At 36.8% G+C, this 23,158-nt stretch overlaps 1 non-coding gene across 1 annotated transcript; it reads left to right on the top strand.

The window, feature by feature from the left end:
* Window positions 1-5,938: 5,938 nt before the first annotated feature.
* LOC136221170 (small nucleolar RNA R71) lies at window positions 5,939-6,045 on the top strand. The gene has a single exon (XR_010684954.1). It is a non-coding gene; the product is annotated as a small nucleolar RNA R71 (small nucleolar RNA).
* Window positions 6,046-23,158: the final 17,113 nt, after the last annotated feature.

The raw sequence follows: 23,158 nt of genomic DNA, 5'->3' as shown, positions 1-23,158 counted from the left end.
CTCGTTTTACAAGCCCCTTGTTCTCCAAGAACTCGTAGTCTAGAATAGGGAATGGTTCCGTATCAGTCCAAGGGACAGAAATGGTTCCCTTGTCTCCTAAAATTATTCCACAAATGATGTTGGTGAATCCAATCTTTCGTTTCTTCGAACGGGAAGCAGCAACTAACCCCTCCATTAGAATCTTCGAGGAGTTCACTGAGTTGCCTTGGAAAATATCGCCCAACACATAGAGGTCAGTATCTTTCACAACATTGCTACTAACTCGACCAAAAAGGCTGTGACAGAGGAATTTATGCAGATATAGCATGGAATTAGAACTGATGGATTTGTTGAAGGCAAGACGTGGATTGAATCGCCAAAATCCTGTTAACATCCTCCATATATCTCTAGAAGTCATATCCCTTCCAGGATGGTGTTGAGTTGTGTCTCGGGGTGGAAATCCAAACCAATTATGAAGTTCTGGATATCCAAAAGTGAATATCTGCCCCTCACAACGAAAACTGAGATGAACACGTCTCTTATTGACGAATCGAACAGTGGATAAAAATTCCAGAACCCAATTTCCAATTATAGGAAATTTCATAGAAACAAATTTGGTCCATCCCAAATTAGTAAGATATCGATCAATGTCTTCGCTTATCCCGAGTTCCTCATTCAGAAACTCGTCCATATACATCATGCCAAAGAATTGAACATATCTAAACTGCAGAAAACGTTTCCCTTCGTCATGGTTATAAATTGGAAACCATGCACCATAACGATCAGAGATATCAACTTTCCCTTTTTGAGAAGAATTGTGTTTGTGAACATTTTTCAAAGACTTAGTCATGTCTGTGAGAGAAAAGAAAATGAAGTCTGTAGGATTTGAGAATATTCAGAAAGATGAAATGAAATGGAAGAAGTCTGATCCTACAGGAATATATAAATCCTATAAGTGAAAGGTTATGTCTGTTAGGAAGACTGTAATCCCTTACAATTATTTCAATTATAAAAAGACAAAAAATCTCAATTGAGATTTTCGGAATCTCAACTGAGATTTCCAAATCCTGGAATATGAAAAATCTCAACTGAGATTTTGGAATATTTAATTTCTCAATAACACTTAACACTTAATGAAACTTTCAAAACATGACTAAATTAAAATTTTAATGTTAACAAAACTCATTTGTACACAAAAATAAATATAAATAAATAAAAATTAAAGTAAATAAAATTTAAAAATAAAAATAAAAAAATTAAAATTACGAATAATAAAAAAAACTATAAATTAAAACATGAAAACTAAAGAAATTAATTTTCATAAAATTTATCCACCGATTCAATTGCTTGAATTGGAGCCCCGTCGAAATAAATCTTGCAACGATTACCATTGACCTTAAATCGTTCGCCATTAGACTTTTCTAGCTCCAATGTTCCGTAATCAAATGTTTTAACAACCAAAAATGGTCCAGCCCATCTAGATTTTAGCTTACCTGGAAATAATTTTAATCTCGAATTAAAAAAAAGTAAGACTTTATCCGCAACATTAAAGTTTTTAATTTTGATTTTGGCATCATGCCACTTTTTAATTTTTTCCTTATAAATTCTTGCATTTTCGTAGGACAAGTAGCGTAATTCATTCAACTCGTTTAAGTCAAACAAACGCTTTTCCCCTGCGCTTTGCAAATCATAATTAAGGGTTTTTATAGCCCAATATGCTTTATGTTCTAATTCAACCGGAAAATGACAAGCTTTACCATAGACTAATCTATAAGGTGTCATTCCGATAGGTGTTTTAAATGCAGTACGGTATGCCCATAATGCATCGTTAAGTTTATGTGCCCAGTCTCTTCTAGAAGACGAAACTGTTTTTTCAAGTATCCATTTGAGTTCTCTATTTGAAATTTCTGCTTGACCATTCATTTGAGGATGGTACGGTGTAGAGATATGGTGGTGTACTCTGTATTTTCTCATAAGTGACTCAAAAGCCCTATTTATGAAATGAGTACCACCGTCGCTTACCATAACTCTAGGAACTCCAAATCGACAGAATATTGAATTTAAAAACTTAACAACTACTTTAGAATCATTTGTCGGGGTTGCAATTGCTTCAACCCACTTTGAAACATAATCTACGGCTACTAATATATAATTTTTGCCAAAAGAAGGAGGAAAAGGACCCATGAAATCAATTCCCCATACGTCGAAGATTTCAACTTCCAATATGTTCGTAAGAGGCATCTCATCTTTCCTTCCTATATTCCCTGTTCTTTGACATTTATCACAGCGGATAATAAATGAACGGACATCTTTAAACAGAGTAGGCCAAAAGAATCCGCATTCAAGTATTCTAGCTGCTGTTTTGCTTACGCTATTATGACCTCCGTAAGCGCTAGCATGACATTCTAACATTATAGAGTCATGTTCAAACTCACTAACACATCTCCTAAGTATTCCATCGCCGCATGTTTTGAACAAGAATGGATCTTCCCAAAAATATTTCTTAACTTCTGAAAAGAATTTCTTCTTTTGCTGAGAAGTCAAACCATCTGGCACAACATGTGCGGCTAAGTAATTGGCTATATCCGCATACCATGGAGCTATGCCACTTTGTACTTGTATGAGATGTTCATCGGGGAAATCATCTCGAATGCCTGATGTTTCACCGATGGGACCGTTTTCATCCTCAAGTCTTGATAGATGATCGGCGACCAGGTTTTCAACTCCCTTTTTGTCTTTAATCTCAATGTCAAATTCTTGCAATAGTAAAACCCATCTAATAAGACGTGGTTTCGCATCTTTCTTAGCAAATAAATATCGTAAAGCTGCATGATCAGTATAAATGATGACTTTAGACCCTAACAAATAAGATCGGAATTTATCACATGCAAAAACTACTGCTAACATTTCTTTTTCAGTTGTGGTGTAATTTAGCTGTGCATCGGACAAAGTGTGACTCGCATAATATATAACATGAAGTTTCTTATCCTTCCTTTGACCTAATACACATCCTACAGCTAAGTCACTCGCATCACACATAATTTCGAAAGGTAGATTCCAATCGGGTTTCGATATTATAGGTGTACTGACTAAAGCCGTTTTCAAGGTATTGAAAGCTTGTAAACAATCTTTATTAAAATCAAAAGTTGAATCCTTCATAAGCAAATTAGTAAGTGGTTTGGAGATTACAGAAAAGTTCTTTATAAACCTTCTGTAAAAACCTGCATGACCTAAAAATGATCTTACTCCCTTAACAGTGGTTAGTGGGGGTAATTTTTCTATAACTGAAGTCTTTGCTCTGTCCACCTCTAAACCTTTTTCAGATATCTTATGACCTAAAACAATTCCTTCGTCTACCATGAAATGACATTTTTCCCAATTTAATACTAAGTTCGTTTCCTCACATCTAGACAATACTTTATCTAAGTTCTGTAAACATGCATCGAAAGAATCTCCATAAACTGAAAAATCATCCATGAAAACTTCCATTATGTCTTCAATAAAGTCATTAAATATTGCTGTCATACATCGTTGAAATGTTGCTGGTGCATTACATAAACCAAAAGGCATTCTCCTATATGCAAATGTTCCGTAAGGACATGTGAAGGTTGTTTTATCTTGGTCATCCGGGTAAATGTAAATTTGAAAGAATCCGGAATAACCATCTAGGAAACAATAAAATGCATGCCCGGCTATCCTTTCGATCATTTGATCAATGAAAGGTAGAGGAAAATGATCTTTCCTAGTAGCTTTATTTAGGTTCCTATAGTCTATACAAACCCTCCAACCGGTGGTGGTTCGTGTAGGTATCAGTTCACCTTCATCATTTCTTACAACAGTTATGCCTCCTTTTTTGGGTACACAATGGATTGGACTAACCCACTCACTATCCGAGATCGGATAAATGATTCCATTGTCTAAAAGTTTAGTAATCTCATTTTTGACTACTTCTTTCATGTTCGGATTTAAGCATCTTTGCCTATCCGCTTTAGGTGGCTTGTCCTCTTCTAAGTGAATTCTGTGCATTACTATACTAGGATTAATTCCTTTCAAGTCTGAAATTTGCCATCCCATACTTCCTATCCTATTTCTAACAACTTCTTTCAATTTTTCTTCTTGATCGTTTGTTAATTTGTTAGAAATAATTATAGGTAGAGAATCGCCTTCGCCTAAGAAAGCGTACCTCAAATGACTGGGTAACTCTTTAAGTTCTAATTTAGGGGGTGTTACAATTGAAGGCGGAACTGGTCCATCTTCTCGAATCAAAGGCTCTGGGTCCTTATCTTCTAATTCCTCACCTATTATAGGTTCAATTATTTCTTCACTTTGAATTACATCATTGACACATTCCTCGACTAAATCAAGTTTCATACAAGCGAATTCCTCCATAGGGTATTTCATCGCTTTGTTCATATTAAACTCGACCTTATCTTCTCCTATCCTTAAAACTACTTTCCCTTCCGACACATCTACTAGAGCGCATCCCGTGTTCATAAACGGTCTACCAAAAATTAAAGGGCAATTTACATCATATGCAAAGTCTAATATAACAAAATCGGTAGGAAAAATAAATTTATCGACTTTGACTAAAACATCTTCAATTATACCATATGGCCTCTTAGTGGTTTGATCCGCTAATTGCAAAACCATATTGGTACGTTTGATATCTTCTTCCAAACCTAACTTGTTAAAAATAGACAACGACATTAAGTTTATACTTGCTCCTAAATCACAAAGACAACTTGGGAATTCAATATCTCCCAACTTACACGGAATAGTAAAACATCCGGGATCTTTGAGTTTAGTGGGCAAATTACTTGACACTATTGAACTACAGTCTTCAGTTAACGAATTGGATGAAATTCCTTCCCAACTGATTTTCTTCGAAATCAAATCTTTTAAAAACTTACCATAGTTAGGAATTTGTGTGATTGCATCCATGAACGTTAAATTGATGTGCAAATTTTTAAGTTTATCCAAAAACGTTAAAAGTTGTTTATCACAGTCCTTATTTCGGACTTTGTGCGGAAAAGGTGGTTTGGGTACAAAAGTTTTGGTACTTGTGTCAAATGGTGAACTATTTGTGTTTAAGATATCTTCTTTGGACTTTGATAAATCAGTTCCTCGTAATGTTGCATCTTTGGGCATTTCAGGCCCTTGATAATTTTTCCCTGAACGAAGAGTGATAGCCTTCACCTGCTCTTTCGGATTTTCTTCCGTATGGCTGGGAAGACTTCCCTCTTTTCGGGATGGAATTGATTTAGCAAGTTGACCAATTTGAACTTCCAAATTATGGATGCTAGATGAGTGGTTTTTAATAAGCTGATCGAATTTATTTTCGATCCGTTTAAAACCATCGTCGTGATTACTTATTTTTCCACTGATAGCATCTATAAACTTGTCGATTTTAAAAGATAAAGTGCTAATCGTATCTCTTGACTGATTTTGATAATTAGTGGTACGATTTTGATTAGCACTTGTATTATTGTTATTGTTATCTTTCCAGTTAAAGTTAGGATGATTCCTCCATCCAGAATTATAAGTATTAGAATAAGGATTATTAGTTTGGTTTTGCCCTTGGACAAAATTTACCTGTTCGATCTCACTCATATTTTCGTAATCCACGTCCGTTTGGATTGGATTACCATTGGTATCGCGTGGTGCCATAAATTTGTCAATTTTGTGCGATAAAGCAGAAAATTGGGCTTGTAGCATCGCGACTGGATCAAGTTCAACTATACCTTTAACTGATGATGTGGTTGAGGATGATGGTTTTGCCCCCGGCATATGTCCACGTTCTGCGGGCCACATACTGCTGTTGATTGCCATTTCCTCCAAAAGTTCTCTCGCTTGGGCTGATGTTTTCTTCATAAATAGCCCTCCCGACATAGCATCTAATGAACCCCAAGTTGTAGGATTTAATCCATTGTAAAATGTTTGCATTAAAAGTTCAGTGGGTAATTGGTGGTGTGGGCATAAACGTTGAAGTTCTTTAAAACGTTCCCAAGTTTCATAAAGAGTCTCATTATCATTTTGAGAAAAAGATGTTAACTCCTTTATGACTCTTGCGGTTTTTGCTAAAGGAAAATATTTCGATAAAATGCTTGGGCTAATTGTTCCCAAGTGGCAAAAGTTGCGGCTGGCATAGAAGTTAACAATTCTTTGGCTCTATCCTTCAAAGTGAAAGGAAAGAGGCGAAGTTTGATTGCTTCTGCAGTCACATCTGGGATTTTAAAAGTATCACAAATTTCAAGGAAATTTGTTAAGTGGGTATTAGGATTTTCGTTAGGTAACCCGTAAAATGTTACATTATTTTGCAATATATTAAGCAAAGCTGGCTTAATTTCAAATTGATTTGCGGTGATTCTGGGTCTAACGATACTATTGGTCACACCGGCCACACCTGGCCTAGCGTAATCCATAAGTGTTGGTGGGTCTGCCATTTTTTCTGGCTCGGTATATGTTTTTACTGGGGTCTTATTTTTGTTTTTCTTATTTTTCTTGTTCTTCCTAATGGTTTTCTCAATTTCTGGGTCTATATGGTCTGGTACAATGCCTGAACTTCGAGAACTGCGCATGAACCTGAAATCTTGCACGAACCGAAACTACCTACAAAACAGAATTTGAAAAATAAATAAATTAGTAAATGAAAATTATTAAATTATAAAAGTTAAAATAAGTATGTTTAAACCTAGATTCGAAATAAAACACGAAAAATTTAAAATTTTGTCAAAAATTTTGGCGTTCCCCGGCAACGGCGCAAAAAACTTGTTGAGCGATTTCCGCAAGTGCACGGTATACGCTTGTAGTAATAAAAGATATCGAACCCACAGGGAACGTTTTTTAACTAAAACTTTATTTAATTCGGTTTAGTCACGTGTTTAGGTTTAATAAAAGAAATACGTTTTAATTGATGGAATTGGTTTTGGTAAATTAGGATTAGATAGAAGGATTATATCGAGTTTAGAGAACAGTTCTGTTTTGGAATTTTGATTACAAGACAGATACTTCCGTAATTGGAATAAATAGAAGGTATAAAACTTATTTTCATAAAGCAAAGAAAGCAACTTTAACTTTGTAAAGATTATGGACATGTAACAATATAGCGATTTATTCAATTAAATGACTTTGAACCGTAGAAATCTCTCTGGATCGGAACAGATTGCTACCTTAATCAAACTAGTATTTTATGTCTGATAAGCCGCGATCAGCGATCATATCATCCATAAAAACTAAATCTGTCAAGTGTTCAACAAAGTTCTTATATGAATAAGATGGAATAGAACGTTTTAATAAAAACACCGATTTATCATTTTGAAAATCATTTTGTCAGAACAATATCAAAATAACAACAGTAAGAATTTATTGAATAAATAAGTATATCATTAATGAAATGTGAATTTTCACAAGTTAACAGAGGAGTAGAAACTTGGATAGCATTGCAATGAAAACTTTGAGATCTGGGTTGTCAATCTTTCTCTCAAACTCCGTAGGTGCGTCAAACCTCATGCGCTTCAGCCGTCAATTCTTCTCGCTGGATCTTCGGAATAGAGACTGATCTCGTCTACTACCAGAATGAAAACTAAACTAATACTGTTTTTATAACTAATCTAATAACAATTCGTGTACAGCACGATTGTTTACACAGAAATGAAATCTAACTTTCTGATTCTTTTCTGAATCAGAAACTCGACATAATAACTTTCTTCTCTAATTTCTCTAACTTTTTTCCAACCTTGTTTTCTAAAATGGATCACTTATTTATAGTTGTTGAAGGGTTGTAAATGATGGGTCATGTCCGCTGGTGAGCGGTTGCTTTTATCCGAACGAACAGACACGTTTTTCCGATTTAAAACATGTGTTTTGTGTGCAGAATGGCTCGCTGTCGTGACTGAGATTTTGAAAATCTCAGTCGCGACAGGGGGTATAGGGACGAGTGAAAACTTCATTTTTCTCCCGAGCTGGCTTCCGTAGGTCGCGACTGAGATTCTCAAAATCTCAATCGCGACAAAGAGAATTTTCCCTGTCTCTCGACTGCTTTTCGTCCTTCTTGAGCGTTCTTCTGGCCGTTATGCGTTCTCGGTACGTTTTTTAGGTTTTTCCTCCATTTTAGCTCCGTTTTCGCTCCTATTTGGATTTAACCAAATAATTAAGTACCTTGCATCAAAGAAGTAAATAAAGACGTAAAAGTATTCCAAATGAATATAATTAGCACGATTTTAATGTAAATTTAACGTATTTATATATGATATTTTAGGTATATTTTGGGCTTAACAACGATGTGATGATCTTTATGGAAGGGAATGAAGAGCAAATTGGTGTGGTCATGAATATCCTGGAGTGCTTTTGCGTTGCTTCTGGCCAGAAGATCAATGTCCACAAGTCCCGGATGCTTTGCTCTAAGAACATGGATAGAAGCCTCTGTAATAAGCTTAGCGATTTCGGGTATCCCTCTTACCCAATCCTTGGGAAAGTATCTTGGGATCCCCCTTCATAGTGACAGAGTTTCCAAAGCCTCCTTTAAGGAGACTCTGGACAAAACTAATGGGTTGTGTGCTAGTTGGAAGGCCAATTCTCTTTCCTTAGCTGGCCTTCTAACCTTAATTCAGTCTGTCAACTGCGCAGCTCCCAATCATATCATGCAAGCATGTAAGTTTCCTGAGCCGGTTCTCAATGAGCTTGATAAAATCAACCGGCGTTTTCTTTAGGGTGAGTCTGGAGAGGGTAGGAAGATTCACCTAGTCCCTTGGAAGGAGGTATGCCAGCCTAAAAGCAGGGGGGGTCTTGGCATCAGACAAGCTAAAGATAACAATAAAGTCTTGTTGATGAAGCTCCTCTGGAGAATGTGGCAGAACCCTTCTTCTCTTTGAGTTCGATTGCTTTGTGGAAAGTATCGAAAGGACAAAATCTTTGGGGGCCCTAAAGAGAGGATTGACAATTGTTCTTTCCTTTGGAAATGGCTCAGTGGTGTGTTTGCTGAGTTCTGCACGGGGGTTGGCCTGGAGGTGGGTAATGGTAAGTCGATAAGCTTCTGGTATGACACTTGGATCGGAGATAAACCTCTTATAGAGGTTTGCTGCTTTCCCCCGCCTAGCAATTTCCGCAACTGGAGGATTGCCGATGTGGTGGACTCTGATGGGGACTGGATTTGGTCTATATTTGATTCCTTCTTGAGCCTTGATTCTCTCCTCAGAATCAGGGGAGTGAAGATTAGTAACCTTGAGGAGGACAAGGATAGGCATTGCTGGGCCCTGACAAAAAATGGAGCTTACTCTTGCAAGTCTGCCTTTGAAGTTTTTACTCTTGACAGATCCGACCCTCTTTCGGACACTTGGAAATCCATTTGGGCTCTGAAAATCGCTTACCGAATGAGGAGTTCCTGTGGCTTGGAGTCAAGGACAGGTTGCTGACTAATTCGGATAGACATAGACATCACTTGGCGGATTCAGGTGCTTGCAGTAGATGCAGAGGCCAAGTTGAATCTTTGTGCCATGCCCTTAGGGACTGCCCTAAGAGTAAGGAGGTTTGGCAGAAAGTTCTTCCGCACCACATTCTCCCCTCCTTCTTTGCCTACCCTGAGAATGACTGGTTCTCCAATGGGGTTAAAGGTAGGTTAATGGCTAGCATGGAGCAGGGAGACATTTTATTTGCTATTATCTGCCACCACCTTTGGAAGTGGAGAAACGAGGAGATCTTTAGTGAGAAGACTGTTTTTATTCAGAACTTACCCGAGTTCTTCTCTAAAAAGCTCCTTACCATTACGGGGAGCTTCAAAGGGGACCCCCCCCTTGCCAATTCTACCCAGAATAAAGAGGTTCAACTCATTGGGTGGTGTAGGCCGAAGGATGGGGTGGTTAAGTTGAACACGGATGGCTCATGTCTCAACAATGGAAAGATCGCGACTAGAGGCGTGCTTAGGGACGCGGGAGGTGCCTGGTTGTCTGGATTCACCCATAACCTGGGTTTGGGCTCATCCTTTTCAGCGGAACTTTGGGGTATTCTTTCTGGAGTCAAGCTTGCCAGAAAGCTGGGTATTAAAAGGCTTGCTGTGGAGTCTGATAATATGGAGGCTATTAGTATGATCTCTAATAATCATGCTTTTTGTCTTAGTAGCCAGAACCTTATCAAAGCAATAAGAAGTCTTGGCTCCTTCTTTGAGTCCTTAGAGTTTAGCCACATCTACAGAGAACAAAATCGAATTGCGGATCGCTTGGCGGCGGCTGGGCACGAGGGGATGTTAGGTGTTTCCACCCTTTCTGATCCTCCTATCTATCTTTCTTCTCTCCTTTTAGAGGACATAGTTGGGGTTAGCTTTCCTAGGCTGATCCCAGGTTAGCTTTTGTCTCGGTGTTGGTTTGTTTTCTTTCCTGTTTCTACCAAAAAAAAAAATAAAAATAAAAATATATATATTTTTTTAGGAAAAGTACAAAAATAAACCTTGTGGTTACACCCGTTTTCAATCGTAATCTACGTGGTTTAAAAGTTTTCAAAATGGTACCATGTACTTCAATCCGTTAGCAAATATAAGCATTTCTGTCTAACGGTGTTAAAAATAATGAGGTGGCAGTCAAAGTCAAAAAGTCTGAGGGGTAATTTTGTCCTTTCAAATACTTTATATTTTATAATTATTATTTTTTAAAAATTTTAAAACTCCTCCAATAACTCAACACTCCTCTTTTTCTTCTCTCTCTCCTCAACGTCTTCCTCATCTTGTCTTCTTCATCTTCATCCTCTGATTTATCTTGCAATGGTAAAGCACTGATCAAATTCTTTCTTTCTTTCTTCTTATTTTTTTTACCAACTCCATACTCCATAGACTGAGAAGATGAACACAGCTGATAAGAATAAGGATTGATCTTTCTTTCATTACTGAACTGATTATAAGCGACCTTAGGGCGAAAAGAACCTGCAAATGGCTGGAAATGATAAAACCACCCTTCTTTCCACCGGACATATCAAAGCGAAGCTTCTCTTCAGGCGGCAAGGCAAAAAACTCCTTAGCAAGACAAGTCATTTCCGATATAAGCTTAGAATCAACACCGTGATCAACCACCTGAAAAATCCCCCAATCTTACATGCTTCAACTATTTTCTTACATATCTCGCTTCTTTTCCCTTCATCATCATCAATTCCGGCCAACGAGATCACCGGAATTTCATTACTGAACTGATTATAAGCGACCTTAGGGCGCTCATCTTCGTCGCGAATGAAGCTCTGCTGCAAAGTTTTTTCGCCGGCCAATGCCGTGAGTGTTGACGGAGCCATTAACTAAGAATTGAAATAAAATTGGGGAAGAAAAGAAGAAGTGTGAAGAATGTAAGGATGAGATGAATAAGAAGAAAGAAAGAAAGAATTTGATCAGTGCTTTACCATTGCAAGATAAATCAGGTGATGAAGATGAAGAAGACAAGATGGGGAAGACGTTGAGGAGAGAGAGAAGAAAAAGAGGAGTGTTGAGTTATTGGAGGAGTTTTAAAAAATAATAATTATAAAATATAAAGTATTTGAAAGGACAAAATTACCCCTCAGACTTTTTGACTTTGACTGCCACCTCATCATTTTTAACACCGTTAGACAGAAATGCTTATGTTTGCTAACGGATTGAAGTACATAGTACCATTTTGAAAACTTTTAAACCACGTAGATTACGATTGAAAACAGGTGTAACCACAAGATTTATTTTTGTACTTTTCCCTTTTTTTTTGTAGGATAAAAGTTTAGGTAAAGGTAGGTAATAAAAATATATATTAATAATAATATAATATTCTTTAATATCTGAACATTAAAATTTTCCTCTCAAATCCTTAATTGATTAGCCTAATCTGTTTAGATTTAACATGAAACTTGAAAGTCACTGAGAGATGGGGTCTAGATTTGTAATTTGCCCTTAAATATTCTACTTTCCTTTTAAGTTCTAATGAACAAATTGGGATGTCTAGGAGGGTACAAAATGCGGGATCTTTTTTTCCTATTTGGACTTCACAAACTATTCCGATCTTTTTTTTTCAAACAAATGAAGGTCAATCGATAATGCGGGGTTGACATGGTGGTGACGTGACATAATATCGAATTGAGTTACGTGAGTGGATGTCATGTCAACATTTTTAGCAAGATGGTGATTCGAAAATATTCAAAATAATTTTATTGGGAAAAAAAGATAAGTGATTCTATTGAGACAAAATCAATGTATGTTCTTACGAGAATATTATCCAAATTTATATGATGACCAATGCTACTTACCTACAAAATACATATTACTAATTATTTTCTCTATTTTAAATTTAATATCAATAATATTCTGTTTTATTTCATTATAGACATATTAATTTACTTTTAAATGTCAAATTTTTTCTATTGGAAACACTATTTTATTTTTGGGATAAGGTGAAAAATACACTTAACATTTACAGTAAGAAGCAATTTTACTCAGAATGTTTAAAATTGTGCAATTTTATCTATAACGCTAGTAACGAAATTTACCCATAACATTAACAAGTTTAATCAATTTGAGAAATAATTCATCAAATTGTCTTCTTGGTCATTAATCTTATTATCTATCCCATTATTTTTCTTTTCACAATTTCAATTACTTTTAAAGCCAAACTATCGAATAATGATTATTTGTGAAATTTTCAGCAATTAATTTATTTATAACGAATTTTTATTGTATCATTTTTTTTTCACATACATGCATGTAGTTAGTAATGGAAATTAAATTGTGATAATCATAAAATAATAAATTTGAAAATAAATACTATATACTTTATATGCTCAATAAAAAATAAATTGATAACTAATTAATAAAATGAACATTTTGAGGTCATTTTATTATTTATCATTAATTTATGAACATTTCTAATAACATATATCAGTTCTTCCTCCTAAAAAAGCCAAAGGTCAACCCATCATTTTTCTACTCAAACCATTCATTTGGTTTCATTTCCATTCTTTTTAACAACACTTCCTTCCCCCATCAAATAAATTCTAAAGTTGCATGGCAGAGGGAGAATGTAAGTATGTGGAAGTTTGAGAAATAAACCTAATCCTTCATTTTCTTTATTTAGGTTTTGAGATTTTTTTTTTCTTTTAGTCAGAAAATAAGTTAGTTTTTTTTTTTTGCTTTTTTATATTGATTAATTATATATCATTACATAAAATCTGGCTCATTAAAATATTATGAAGTTATTCCTGAAAAAATACTATAAAGTTGATTCTGGATAGAGTTTGTTTAGTTATGATTAAGAAACAATTATTTATAAGTATTTCATAGGAAAAAGCAACAACAAATAATAGATATCAACGGCTGAATTAAATAGACACGAATGATGTTAAAAAAAAAAAAGACACCAATGATGGATTGGAGGTTAAAAAGAAAAAAGTTAGAGAGAAATGATAGGAATTTCATAATTGAAAAAGAGGAGTTAGGCCCTGTTCTTTATCATTTAATTTCAGTAACAATCAGTTCAGTTCAGTTCAGTTCAGTTCAATTCAATTCAGTTCATTTCAGTTCAGCATTCAGTTTCAGCATTCAGTTTCAGCATCCAGTTTCAGTATTCAGTAATTTATCTTTATTTATTATATTATAATTATTTATATATAATTTATTATTATTATTTATCTATAATTTATCATAATTTATTATTATTATTATTATTATTATTTATAGTTTATCATTATTTATAAATTAGATAAAAGTCAAGAAATTATAGTTTATTAAAGTATATATGGTTTAATAAAAAAAATAAAATCAAAGTATGCATCCATATTTAAAAATTAGGAATTGCATCCATATTATGAATTATTTCTCAAATTTATCCAATTTATCAATGTTAGGGATAAAATTCCACCATTTTAGACGTTAGAGGTAAAATTACTTCTGACCCAAAACGTTATTTTTGCACTTTAACCCTTAATTAAAATAAAAATTTAAGAGTTTGTATTCATATGAAGATTTGTATTTAATTTCATATGCTTTAAATTATATATAAATTTGTGTTTGTATGTAATTTGTATTTTTAATTTAAATTAGACTTATTTTTATTTAATTTCATAGGCTTTTATCGAGCCAATATTTTATCATCCCGGGCTTTTATTTGATATTCAATTTAGTTTTATCTTTAATAATATATTTATTTATTATTGATATTATTAAATTTATTAGAACCATTATTATTATTATAAGTTCATTAATGTCCAATATTATCATGAAAATTATTTTAAAGTCTAATATCATCATTATTGTTAAGTTCGGTTAAGTTCGGTAGTATTCCGTTAAGTTCAGTAGCATTCAGTTAAGTTCAGTATTCAGTTAAATTCAGTTCAGTATTCAGCAGTATTCAGTTCAGTTCAGTTTAGTTCAGTTCAGTTCAGTTCAGTTCAATTCAATTCAGTTCAGTTCAGTTCAGTTTTTTTCAGCGATAAAGAACAGAGCCTTACAAAGGCGTTAAAGAAAGAAGGAAGAAAGCAGTTGGAGAGAGAAAGTAAGGTTAGGATTGAAAGGTTAGGTAAATAATGGAATCATAAATAGTTTAAATAGTTTTTGAAAAGCTAAATAGTTTAAATAGTTAGATACAATTATGTCATATTATCATATTATTATTATTTTTAATAGGTATCCATATGTAATATAGACTTTTGTATTAGATTCCATTAAGTTGAATAATTTTAGAGTTTTGCTATACGTCGCCCCTATTTTATTTATTGTCGCCTCTTGTTGACATTTTTACCCTTTTCATTTTTCATTCAAAAAACTGAAATTCTCTCAAATATCAAAAGAATTCAAAAAACCCGAAGAACAACACGAACAAAAATCATGCCTCCAAAACAAGGAAAAATACTTAAACATAAGTATCGTATTTACCAATAATTTGAAATTTAACGAATTTAACTTGAAACGAATTTTTTTTTTTCGTTGAATTTGCTCTAAACGGGTAGCCCATACGGCATGGACCGGCAGTATGAACTACCCATTTTTCCGTTTTTCCTAGGGAAAACGAATTTAATTTTTTTAATTATAATAAATATTAATTATAGATAAATTATGTATTGATTGGATAGAAAAAAACGTATAGATAAATTATTGATTGGAAATAAAAAATACGTATTAACGCGTGGAATTAATTTTTTTTTGTTTTTTTTTTGTAAGAAGTGAAGAAAAAAACAAACAAACAAAAACCTAACCCGGGATCAGTCTAGGAAGACTGACCCCAATCCTATCCTCAAGAAGAGAAGGTAACAGAAAAGAAGGAGGAACGGAAAGGGTAGAAACACCTAACATCCCCCCATGCCCAGCAGCTGCCAAGCGATCCGCCACGCGGTTTTGCTCCCTATAAATATGGGAGAAGGTAGAGAATCGAAGGCAGGACGAAGCCTCAAGATGGCTTTAATGAGATTCTGACTCTTAAGACAAACAGCTTGTCTATCCGAAATCCTGTTGATAGCCTCCAAATTATCAGACTCCACCGAAAGTCTTTTAACACCCATGCGAATGACGAGTTTAATGCCAGACAAGATCCCCCAGAGCTCCGCAGTAAAGGAGGAGCCCGTACCTAAGTTATGGGTAAACCCAGCCAGCCAGGCGCCACCAGCATCCCGAAGAACTCCACCAGCAGCAATTCTGCCATTACTAAGGAAGGAGCCATCCGTATTCAACTTGACAACCCCTTCCCTGGGCTTCCTCCAACCAACTAACTGGACCTCTTTAACCGGGGAGGGGTGAACCAGGGGCTCTCCTTCAAAACTCTTTGTAATAACAGAGAGTTTTTTCGAGAAGTAAAACCGGAGGTCAGGAATAAAGACAGTCTTCTCAGCAAATAACTCTTCATTCCTCCATTTCCACATTTGGTGACAAATAATAGCGAAGAGAATAGCCCCGTGCTCCATACTGGCCAACAAATTCCCATTAACGCCTTCAGAGAACCAGTCAATATCAGAGAACCCCATAAAGGAAGGAAGGATGTGGTGAGGAAGGACCCCTTTCCAAACCTTTCTACTATTCGGACAATCCCTCAAAGCATGGCACAAGGTTTCCACATGGCCGCTGCATCTGCTACAGGCACCAGATACAGCCAAGTGCCTTCTGTGTCTATCTGCATTCGTGAGGAGCCTGTCTTTGACACCCAGCCATAGGAAACTCCTAATGCGGTAGGGGACTTTGAGGGCCCAAATGGACTTCCAAATTTCCAAAGGAGGATCAGCCCTATTAGGGGTAAAAGCTTCATAGGCCGATTTGCAAGAATAAGAACCATTATTAGTCAAGGCCCAGCAGTGTCTGTCCTTATCCTCCTCCTGATTACTAATCTTCACACCTTTAATATTAAGGAGGGTCTCCATGCTAAGAAAGGAGTCGAACTTAGACCAGATCCAGTCTCCCTCCGAGTCCACCATATCAGCAATTCTCCAGGAGAGGAGATCATTCGGCGGAGGGGCGATGCACACCTCAATCAACGGTTTGTCACCAATCCAGGTGTCATACCAGAAACTAATGGATCTCCCATTACCCACCTCCAAGCCAATCCCCGTACAGAACTCAGCAAAAACAGCACTAAGCCCTTTCCAGAGGAAGGAACAACTGACAACCCTCTCCTTCGGGCCACCAAAGATTCTATCTTTCCTATACTTGCCGCACAGAAGACGAACCCAAAGGGAGGAGGGGGATTGCCACATTCTCCAAAGAAGCTTCATTAACAGGACTTTATTATTGTCCTTAGCTTGCCTTATACCAAGACCCCCACTGCTCTTAGGCTGGCAGGCTTCCTTCCAAGGGACCAGGTGAATCTTCCTCCCATCCCCAGACTCTCCCCACAGAAAACGCCGATTAATTTTATCAAGGTCGTTGAGGACCGGCTCAGGGAGCTTACAGGCTTGCATGATGTGATTTGGAGCAGCGCAGTTGATAGACTGGATTAAAGTAAGGCGACCTGCAAGGGAAAGAGAATTAGCTTTCCAGCTAGCACACAAACCGTTAGATTTGTCCAAAATGTCTTTAAAAGAGGCTTTGGACACCCTGTCACTATGAAGAGGGACCCCAAGGTATTTCCCAAACGATTGAGTCAGGGGAATGCCAGACATCTCACTCAGTCTTCTACACAAGCTATTATCCATATTCTTGGAACAAAGCATACGAGATTTATGGATGTTAATCTTCTGGCCAGAAGCCTCACAAAAGCAGTCGAGGATATCCATCACAGCCTTAATTTGTTCCTCATTACCCTCCACAAAAAGCATGACATCATCAGCAAAGAGTAAATGGGTAACAGGGGGGCAATGTCTGTTGATGGAAACAGGGTGGAGAGTCCCTTTGCTCACCGCCTCTTGGATCAGGTGAGACAATCTTTCCATGGCAATAACAAAAAGGAAGGGGCTCATAGGATCCCCTTGACGAATACCCCTGGATGGAGAGAACTCATCCGACATATCCCCATTGATCATAATCTGGAAAACAAGAGAGGAAATACACTTTCCAATCAAATTCCTCCAGTTCTCCGGGATACCAGCTTTGGCTAAACTATCCAGAAGAAAGCTCCAGTTCAACCTATCATAGGCTTTCTCCAGATCCAGCTTGAGAGCCACGATCCCTTTCTTGCCTTTCTTAATCTTCATAGAATGGACAACCTCCTGGGCAATAACAACGTTATCCATCAATTGTCTTCCAGGAACAAAGCTCCCTTGATTTTGGCTGATAATATCCGGAAGGATCTTCCGGATTCTATTAGCCACAATCTTAGTAATAGCTTTATACAAGACATTACAAAGACTGATGGGTCTCATCTGGAGAAAGGAAGAAGGCTTGGCAACCTTAGGAATCAAGACAAGGAGGGTTTTATTAACCAAACTGATATCGTTCGAACCACCAAAGACACCTAACACAAAGCTGTATATACCCTCTTTAACAGTGTCCCAGTGTTTATGATAGAAACTAGCGGGGATACCATCAATACCAGGAGCCTTAGTGGAACCGATGCTGGAGAAGGCCAGATCAATCTCTTTAAGCTCAATGGGATGGAAAGCATTATTAATAGCATCCTCCCCCAAACGAGGAAAGGAAATGCCAGAGTGGGCACTCTCTAGGTCCACAGCTTCCTCTCTGAACAGGTCCTTGTAGAAATCAAGGGCAAGGCGCCAAATGTCCTCCTCCTCAAAAATCCACTCACCACTGGCGTCTTTAATAGCCTCGATCCTATTTCGCTGTCTCCTAATGATCGTTGAGAGGTGGAAAAACCTGGTATTTCGGTCCCCGTCTTGAATCCAAGCCTTCCTAGATTTCTGGAACCACAGAAGCTCTTCCTGTCTAAGCACAGCTTCCAACTCATTCTGAAGAGCTCTTAGGTGACCATTCAGGCTATGATCAAAACGAACCTCCAAGCAACGCTGAACACCTTTCATTCTCCTCAAGAGTTTGTTCTTCCTCCTGATAATATGACCAAAAGTATTTTTATTCCAAACAGCCACATTCCTCCTGAATTCCTCAGTAGCGAGGAGAACATCAGAGTGGGGATGCCAATTGCTTTTAACGAAATCCTTAAACTCGGGGTGAGACTCCCAAGCCACCAGATACCTAAAAGGTCTATTACCTTTCAGCCGATTTCCTTTGACCAAATTAATGAGGATAGGGCAATGGTCTGAGTGACGGAAAGGGAGATTAAGTACCTTGACCTCAGGAAACCTATAAATCGCTGCAACATTAGCGTACACCTTATCCAACCTAACAAACACACTATTCCTTTTCCAGGTAAATTTGTGGCCAGCAGCACCCAGGTCCAAAAGCCCGCACATATCCATACTTTGCTTATGATTAAGACACCAGTTCACATAATGATTATCCCCTCCTCTCTGATCACTGAAGAGGGCAATGTCATTAAAATCCCCAGCAACCAACCACGCCTCCACCATGTTAGAGCTAAAAGAATGAAGGATCTCCCACAGCCTTCTTCGGTTAGTCGAAACAGGATCAGCATAGACGAAGGTAATAAAGAAGGGTTTATTACCCAGGTAACACACCTTACTATGGATGAATTGACTGTCCATAGTAACAATATCACTATTGACTTGACCTGGCTTCCAAAAGAGCCAAATCCCCCCTGCCCGGCCAGTAGCCTCCGACCTGACGCAATTCCAATTCTTAAACTTTCTAACCACCTCATCTGCTTTGGCTCCACTAACCTTGGTCTCAAGAAGGACAAAGCAGGAAGGGTTAAACTGTTTAATGAGATCATTGACATGAATGCGGGTAGCCTTGCTCGCCGCACCTCTAACATTCCAAACGAAGAAGTCCATCAGAGGGGGAGACTACAGACGCAGGCCCAAACCCTAGATCAGGTATTTGTTCGGGGCTCCGGAGAGCCTAGAGGCAGTCCCAGAAGGACCCCTTTTATCCAAAGAATTCAAACCATGAAGGTTCTTTTTAGGTTTCCCTTTGGGATTCTTCATGTTTAACTTACTCACTCCTATAGTCTTACCAATAGGAGCATCAACAGGAGGATGTAGAGTACTCGCCTCCCTACTCAAACCCTTCCCAACTGACAGGATAGACTAGGGAATCTCTTTGCCTTTAGCAGAAGCATTAGAGACAAAGAGAGGATTAATAGAATTACCCAGACTAGAGGCATGCTCTACCGACTCCAGACCAGGCATGCTTAAATCAATCTGCTTATCAGAAGGATCCGAGTCCTGATCTTCCTCCATAGACAAAACACCGAACCTTGACCCGGAACCCGAAGCTGAGTCCACTCCAGTCTCAATCCCCTTCTTAATATCTGGGGGTCTGACCTTGATCTCAGGAGCAATCTGGAGAGTACTCATCTTCGTACTGATATCTGGTGAATGATTAGCATTAACATTAGCCCGTGGCTTCCTTCTCACTGGCCTCTTGGCAAGCATCCATGGGCCAAAGCTCCTTACTTCCCCTTGACTCTTCTCAGCTTCGCCTATGATAGGTTGCACCAACTCCTCCACGTCCTTCCTCCTCTTAGGACAACCCTCAAGGGTATGGCCAAACATACCACATTCATAGCAGATTGGATAGAAAAAATGTATAGATAAATTATTGATTGGAAATAAAAAATACGTATTAACGCGTGCAATTAATTTTTATTTGTTAATTTATATTTATTTATCTTTTAGAACGTAAATTTAATTATTGATAAATTATGTATTGATTGGATAGAAAAAACGTATAGATAAATTATTGATTGGAAATAAAAAATAGGTATTAACGTGTGCAATTAATTTTTATTTGTTAATTTATATTTATTTATCTTTTAGAACGTAAATTTAATTATTGATAAATTATGTATTGATTGGATAGAAAAAACGTATAGATAAATTGGAAATAAAAAATACGTATTGAAGCGTCCAATCAATTTTTAATATTTATTATAATTAAAAAAAATAAACCCATTTTCCCTAAAGGAAAACTGGTCCAGAACCCGTTTTTCCCTAGGAAAAATGGACAGTTCATACTGCCGGTCCATGGACCGGACCGTATGGGCTACCCGTTTAGAGCAAATTCAACGGAAAAAAAATTCGTTTCAAGTTAAATTCGTTAAATTTCAAATTATTGGTAAATACGATACTTAGATGTTCAAATATTTTTCCTTGTTTTGGAGGCATGATTTTTGTTCGTGTTATTTTTCGGGGTTTTTGAATTCCTTTGATATTTGAGAGAATTTCAGTTTTTTGAATGAAAAATGAAAAGGACAAAAATGTCAAATAGGAGGCAACAATAAGTAAAATAGGGGCGACATATAAAAATTCATTAATTTTATCCTACAAAATCAAATATAGATATCAAAATATTAAAAACTTATAAGTTGAGAGATAAGTTTAACCCATGAATTTTATGGAGCTCTAATTTAGTGCCACCACATAAATTATATGTCTTACATAATATGAACTACTATTATTATTTGAAAAACGTAAATATTTATTTACTGCATTTATATAAGTGTGAGAAGGCTGATTTTGGTAATCCCATATACTATATAATATCACCGTTGCTGTCAAAGTTGTAATACGTAATTGACTTATGTGAAAAGTCAAAATGATCTTATCATTGCCTAAAGTAAATCATGATTCAATTCCAATATAATTGAAATATGACTTGAGTTGTGCACACATAATTAATTAATTAATTAATTAGCTCATCATAAATACGAAAATGGAGGAGACAAAGTTAGAGTGATCAAAGGACAAATTTGACGTTTCCACTGAGTAGTTGATTGTCAATATTCGTTCAGGTATGTATGTATCTATCTTATTTTTTTCACCAAACTTATCATTCCTACCATTTCAATTTGTCTTTTTCTTACTTAATCCAACTACAACCATGTTTTTTCTTCACTGCATTTAATTTAGTATTAATACGATAAAAGTTGATAAGGAGGGAGTGGGATTCTAGTCTCTTTCTAATTCTTGACGAAAGATTTGATCAGTTCACGCGGTACATCTAGGGATGTAAATGGGACGGGTAATCCCCACCCCATTTTATCATAGGGCAGGAATATGGACTAATATGTATGGGGAAGGGTATTCCCGTCCCGCGGGGATTCCCGACGGATTGCCTGTTTAATACAGAAGGGAGTGAGATTCTAGTCTCTTTCTAATTCTTGAAGAAAGATTTGATCAGTTCACACGTTACATCAGTGTTTATGTGTGCAGTCTCTCCTTTGGGTGTTTCTTTGTTTTCTCTATTAAGATGCCCTAATTTCTACCGCCCTCTTGTGAACCTTAAGACTTTTGTTTTCTTGGTGTATTCCCCAAGCTCGTGATTCTTCGACCTCATAATCAGGGAACAGATTACTACTAAACGAGTATGCATGTCTGTGCCTAGAAGACGAAGACGAGGAGGGCTTGTACTAGAGGATCATCTTATCCATTTTGACAATCATTAGGAATCGCCTTTTTTAGTAGGGCAATTTCTAACAACGAAAGACATTTTGAATCTATGAAAAGTACTCTAGTCTCGATTTGGAGCATTGTTAAGGGTGTAACGATCACCGAAACCAGTTTGGATGGGCAATAGCTATTTTAGTTCTATCATGCTCTCGATGTTGATAGGGTTTTGAATGATGGACCCTGGACGTTCAACCAAAATGTGTTAATCGTTAAATGTTTGGAAGTTACGGAGAAGGCTTCATCCCTAAAACTAAATGACCTGATTATATGGGTACATGTTTCAGATCTTCCCATAGGTTTTCAAACAGAAGATATGTGTAAGACCCTAGGGCATAAAATTGCTAAATTTGTAAAGTCTAAAAAATTTATGGGCCTCTACAGGAGCTACCTACAGATAAAGGTCACCATTAATATCAAGAAACCTCTTAAGCATGGGAAGAAACTTAAAAGGAGTGGGGAAATTGGTTTTGGCTTAACTTTGGCTATGAACATTTACCCCAATTTTGCTTTTACTATGGGATTATTGGTAATGCAGATAAGTTTCGTGCACTACTATATGATGACCCCACTAAGCCAACTAATCGTATGTATGGCAATTGCCTTCGAGCAACCATTCGTAAACCTATGATTCAGATTCGTAAAGAGTGGCTTCGGGACCCATTGGAGGAGTTTGAGGAAGGCAATAGAGAGATTTCACAACCCACTAATAGCTATATAAACATATTGACTTAGAATAATAAGAATTCCAATTCCTAGTGTGGCATGGTAACCATCAATTTTGTAACTATAAGGAGTCACGATGACTCCAACAAGGAGTTAATTATGGACCTTAAATGCCCTATGTGGATGGAAAGATCATGAAAGTTGACAATGTTATTGATGAATGGTCAAAAAATGGATATGGTGCGAGACCAGTTCTATAGGCCCACCTTGGCCAATGAGTCTCCTGAGCTGGAACTATTATGGACTAGCCCATCCACGGATAATTAGTGTGCTCCAAGACTTAGTGTGAGTCCATAATCCCTTGGTGATTTTTTAATGGAAACAATAGTGTGATAAAGTTATTACTGTTAGTAAGAAAATTGGTTTTGATGGTTATTTTATTGTGGATAGAAGAGGCCATGGAAGGGGTTTAAGCATGCTTTGAAGAATTCTATATCTCTAAATGTGATAGTCAATATTCAGCATTTCACTGCATGGAGGTTAACTAGCTTCTACGATTTCCCGAAGTAAAGCAAGAGGTGACAGTCGTGGCAATTATTGAGGTATTTATATGATATTTCTG

Source organism: Euphorbia lathyris, chromosome 2, assembly GCF_963576675.1.
Source record: "Euphorbia lathyris chromosome 2, ddEupLath1.1, whole genome shotgun sequence".
Classification (NCBI taxonomy): domain Eukaryota; kingdom Viridiplantae; phylum Streptophyta; class Magnoliopsida; order Malpighiales; family Euphorbiaceae; genus Euphorbia; species Euphorbia lathyris.
The sequence above is the reverse complement of the archived record's forward strand: the minus strand, read 5'-3'. Positions and strand labels throughout refer to the sequence as shown.